The sequence below is a fragment of the Apium graveolens genome, chromosome 2, assembly GCF_009905375.1.
Source record: "Apium graveolens cultivar Ventura chromosome 2, ASM990537v1, whole genome shotgun sequence".
NCBI classification, from domain to species: Eukaryota; Viridiplantae; Streptophyta; class Magnoliopsida; order Apiales; family Apiaceae; genus Apium; species Apium graveolens.
The window spans coordinates 195161470-195166764 of NC_133648.1; the positions used below are offsets into that span (position 1 = coordinate 195161470).

Genomic DNA, 5295 nt, shown 5'->3' on the forward strand with positions numbered 1-5295 from the left:
GGGAACAAATCGTGGGTTTATGGGCTAAAACTGATTTTCTGATTTTTTTGTGTTTTTGGATAGGTTATTAACTTCTAATGGTACCTGTAACAACAATTCATGGGTTGCCTCCCACGCAGCGCTTCTTTTTCGTCATTAGCTTGACGTTTCGTACCCTTCTCAAGTAGTCAACAAAATGGCACTAACCACTTCTCGGTTTGCCATGTCCCCATAGTAGTGCTTCAACCGCTGACCGTTAACCTTGAATGCTTGGTCCGGATCATTCTCAAAAATTTCCACCGCTCCATGTGGAAGCACAGTTTTGACAATAAAAGGTCCAGACCACCTTGATTTCAACTTCCCAGGAAAAAGTCGGAGCCGAGAGTTGAATAAGAGAACTTGTTGCCCTGGCACAAATAACTTTGGATGTAGCTTCCTATCATGCCACCTCTTCACCTTTTCCTTATACATTTTGTTATTTTCGTACGCTTGAAGTCGAAATTCATCCAGTTCATTAAGCTGAAGCATTCTTTTCTTACCAGCTGCATCTAAATCCAGGTTCAACTTCTTCAATGCCCAGTAGGCCTTATGCTCAAGCTCCGCAGGTAGATGACATCCCTTACCGTACACCAACTGAAATGGTGACATCCCAAGTGGAGTTTTGTATGCTGTTCTGTAAGCCCAAACAGCTTCATCGAGCTTTAAAGACCAATCCTTCCTTGACGGACAAACAACCTTCTCTAGAATGCGCTTTATCTCTCTGTTAGACACTTCCGCTTGACCATTTGTTTGCGGATGATAGGCAGTAGCTACTCGATGATTCACATTATAACGCTGCATCATAGAAGTGAACTTACGGTTGCAAAAATGCGATCCTTCATCACTTATGATTACCCGAGGTGTGCCAAACCTTGTGAAAATTTGCTTATGAAGAAAATTTAGCACTGTATTTGCATCATTTGTCGGTAAAGCTTTAACTTCGACCCATTTTGAGACATAATCGACTGCCAGCAAGATGTACTGATTATTGCAAGACGAGATAAAAGGCCCCATGAAATCGATTCCCCACACATCAAAGACCTCGACTTCAATCATCACATTTAATGGCATCTCATCATTCCTTGACAAATTTCCCACTCTTTGGCAACGATCACACCTTAAGACAAAATGATGAGCATCCTTGAACAAAGTAGGCCAGAAAAAACCTGCTTGCAGAATACGAGCTGCCGTCTTCTCACCGCCATAGTGTCCACCATAAACCGTGGAATGGCAGTCTCGTAATATCCCCTCCGTCTCACAGAACGGGATACATCTCCTGATGATCTGGTCAGCTCCCTGTCTAAACAAATATGGTTCATCCCACATATACCACTTCACCTCATGCAGAAACTTCTTCTTTTGAGCGGATGTCAAATTAGGAGGCATTATATTGCTGACGAGATAGTTTACAATATCTGCAAACCATGGTTCTTCCTCCTGAATTACAAACAACTGCTCATCCAGAAAAGATTCATTGATTAACGTCCTATCTTGTGAAGTAGAATCGGGATTCTCCAACCTAGAGAGATGGTCAGCTACTTGATTCTCAGTACCTTTTCTATCTTTGATCTCTAACTCAAATTCCTGAAGTAAAAGCACCCAACGAATGAGTCTCGGCTTCGAATCCTTCTTGGAAACCAGATAGTGAATAGCTGCATGATCAGTGAATACTGTTACTTTCGTACCAAACAGATAAGATCGACATTTCTCAAAACCAAAGACTATAGCCAAAAGCTCCTTCTCAGTAGTGGTGTAGTTCAATTGGGCACCATTTAAAGTCTTACTCGCATAGTAGACCACATGGAAGAGATTTTTCTTGCGCTGTCCCAGAACTGCACCTACCGCATAATCACTTGCATTACACATCATCTCAAACGGTTCTGTCCAATCTGGTGCTGTAATAACTGGTGCAGTGATCAAACTTTTCTTGAGAGTCTTGAATGCTGCCAAACATTCATCATCAAATTTGAAAGGCACATCTTTCTCAAGCAAATTGCACAACGGCTTAGATATCTTTGAAAAGTCCTTGATGAATCGCTGATAAAAACCCGCATGACCAAGAAAACTACGGATTCCTTTCACAGAATTAGGTGGGGGAAGATTTTCAATGACTCCCACCTTGGCCTTGTCCACCTCCAGACCCTTTCTAGAGACCTTATGCCCAAGTATAATGCCTTCACGCACCATAAAATGACATTTCTCCCAATTGAGCACCAAATTGGTTTCCACGCATCTTTTGAGTACGGCGCGCAGATTATTCAAACATTCATCATATGAGTGTCCAAAGACGGAGAAGTCATCCATGAACACTTCAACGTTATTTCCAATCATGTCAGAGAATATAGCCATCATACATCTCTGAAAGGTGGCCGGGGCGCCACATAACCCAAACGAAACTCTGCGAAAAGTAAACGTGCCAAATGGACAAGTGAAGGTAGTCTTTTCCTGATCCTCTGGTGCAATACAAATCTGATTATACCCGGAATAACCATCCAGAAGACAAAAATACTCATGACCCGCCAATCTGTCAAGCATCTGATCAATAAATGGAAGAGGGAAGTGATCCTTCCTTGTGGCTTTGTTCAATTTTCTATAATCCATGCATACTCTCCATCCTGTAACTGTTCGAGTAGGGATGAGCTCATTCTTTTCATTTGCGACCACAGTGATACCTCCCTTCTTAGGTACACATTGTACGGGGCTCACCCACGAGCTGTCAGAAATAGGATAAATGATGCCTGCATCTAGCCATTTCAGAATTTCTTTCTTCACCACCTCCTTCATGATGGGATTCAGTCTTCGCTGCTGTTCCACAGTTGGCTTACTACCTTCCTCTAGCAGAATTTTATGCATACAATATGAAGGACTTATCCCCTTGATGTCTGCTATGGTCCATCCTATAGCCGATTTGAATTCTCTCAAAATCCTTAAGAGCTTGTCTTCCTCACTACCTGAAAGGTCAGATGAAATAATAACAGGTAACGTAGATGAATCACCTAAAAAAGCATACCTCAAGTGCTCAGGTAATGGCTTGAGCTCCAAGGTAGGTGCTTCCTCTATTGATGGTTTGAGCTTCCCTTCAGCGTTCTTAAGGTCAGAAGTACCAAGAGATTCAAATGGTATGTCCAGCTTTCGCTTCCAGGGAGAAGCGTTCAGATATTGTACTTGCTCGTTGCTATCTTCATCATCGCTGTCAAAATCCCCCACTAAGGCCTTTTCCAATACATCAGACATTAGCATGTGATCGAGTTCCGAAGTAACCGCAGAATCAATCACATCCACTTTTAATCACTCCTCATCTTCTGTAGGGAATTTCATTGCCTTGAATACGTTGAAGATCACATCCTGATCTTGGACCCGTATAGTAAGTTCACCTTTTTGCACATCTATCAAGGTACGGCCAGTAGCCAAGAAAGGCCTTCCCAAGATTATGGGAATCTCCTTATCTTCCTCAAAATCCAGAATAACAAAATCTGCTGGAAAGAAGAGCTTATCCACCTTGACGAGCACATCCTCAACTATGCCCCTTGGGTAAGTAATGGAACGGTCAGCCAATTGTAGCGACATGTATGTGGGTTTTGGATCAGGCAGATCCAACTTTTTAAAGATCGACAAAGGCATCAGATTAATGCTTGCTCCTAAATCACAAAGGCACTTGTCAAAAGTCAGATTGTCAATGGTGCAAGGAATGGTGAAGCTTCCTGGATCTTTCAGTTTTGGTGGTAACTTTTGCTGCAAAACAGCGCTGCATTCTTCCGTGAGAGCAACGGTTTCAAGGTCATCCAGTTTCACCTTCCTTGAAAGAATAGTCTTCATAAACTTCGCATAACTAGGCATTTGTTCCAGAGCCTCCGCGAAAGGTATATTAATGTGAAGTTTCTTGAACACCTCCAGAAACTTCCCGAACTGTCTATCCAGCTTTTGTTGCTGCAATCTCTTAGGAAAAGGTGGTGGAGGATAGAGCTGTTTCTCCCTTGTATTAGCCTCAGGCAGAGTGTGTTCAACAGTAGTCTTCCTTGGTTCCGCCGCTTTCTCCTTTTGTGTAGATTCTTCACCTCTAATTTCAGCTTCTACTTCTTTTGCCTTTTCAGAATCAGCTACTTTTCCAGACCTTAAGGTAATAGCCTTGACTTGCTCTTTAGCTTCCTTCCTGCCTGGTACTTCTGTGTCACTGGGAAGAGTGCCAGGTTGACGATTGAGCACTGCATTGGCTAATTGACCGATTTAATTTTCCAAGGTCTTGATAGAAACCGCCTGACTCTTGCACAACAGCTTAAGTTCCTCAAAATCAGCATTAGTAGGTGCAGCTGCACTTCCCTGTTGAGGATATGATTGCCTTGTAGCATACTGCTGTTGTTGCTGGAATCCAGGTGGGTTAAACTGTTTACTCACTCCTTGCTGATATGGTGGCTGAATAGCATTCTGATTATTCCCCCAACTGAAATTTGGATGATTTCTGTTATTAGGATGATAGGTTGCTGGCACAGGCTGCTATTGTCGCTGATAATTATTCACATACTGAACAGATTCATTGACAAGAGAACACTGATCCGTAGCATGAGAACCTGCACAAAGCTCACAAACCATAGCTATTTGATTAACTCCATACGTAGCCAGAGAATCAACCTTCATTGATAGCGCTTGGAGCTGGGCTGCAATAGCGGTGGCTGCATCAACTTCCAGAATACCTGCTACCTTGCCTGACGTCATCCTCTGAGTTGGGTTTTGATGCTCATTTGCAGCCATCGTCTCTATAAGATTATACGCCTCAGTATAGCTTTTAGCCCATAAGGCGCCTCCAGCTGCTGCATCGAGCATGGGCCGAGATTGGGCCCCCAAACCATTATAGAAACCAGTGATCACCATCCAATCCGGCATTCCATGATGTGGACATTTTCTCAACATTTCCTTGTAGCGTTCCCAAGCCTCGCACATAGATTCTGTAGGTTGCTGCGCAAACTGAGTAAGAGCACTCCTCATAGCAGCAGTCTTTGCCATCGGATAAAACTTTACCAGAAACTTTTGCGCAAGATCTTGCCACGTAGTGATGGACCCAGCTGGTTTAGAATGTAACCAGTCTTTAGCCTTGTCCCTCAGTGAGAATGGGAAAAGCCTCAACTTGATAGCCTCATCAGTCACGCCATTATACTTAAAAGTGCTGCAGATCTCGACAAAATTCCTTATGTGCATGTTGGGGTCTTCAGTTGCCGCTCCTCCAAAAGAAACAGAATTCTGCACCATCTGAATAGTGCCCGGTTTGATTTCAAAGGTGTTAGC

General features: G+C 43.2%; 1 non-coding gene across 1 annotated transcript; it reads left to right on the plus strand.

Moving 5' to 3' along the window:
- Window positions 1-4894: 4894 nt before the first annotated feature.
- Window positions 4895-5001, plus strand: LOC141709542 (small nucleolar RNA R71). The gene has a single exon (XR_012570112.1). It is a non-coding gene; the product is annotated as a small nucleolar RNA R71 (small nucleolar RNA).
- The last annotated feature ends 294 nt before the right edge of the window (window positions 5002-5295 follow it).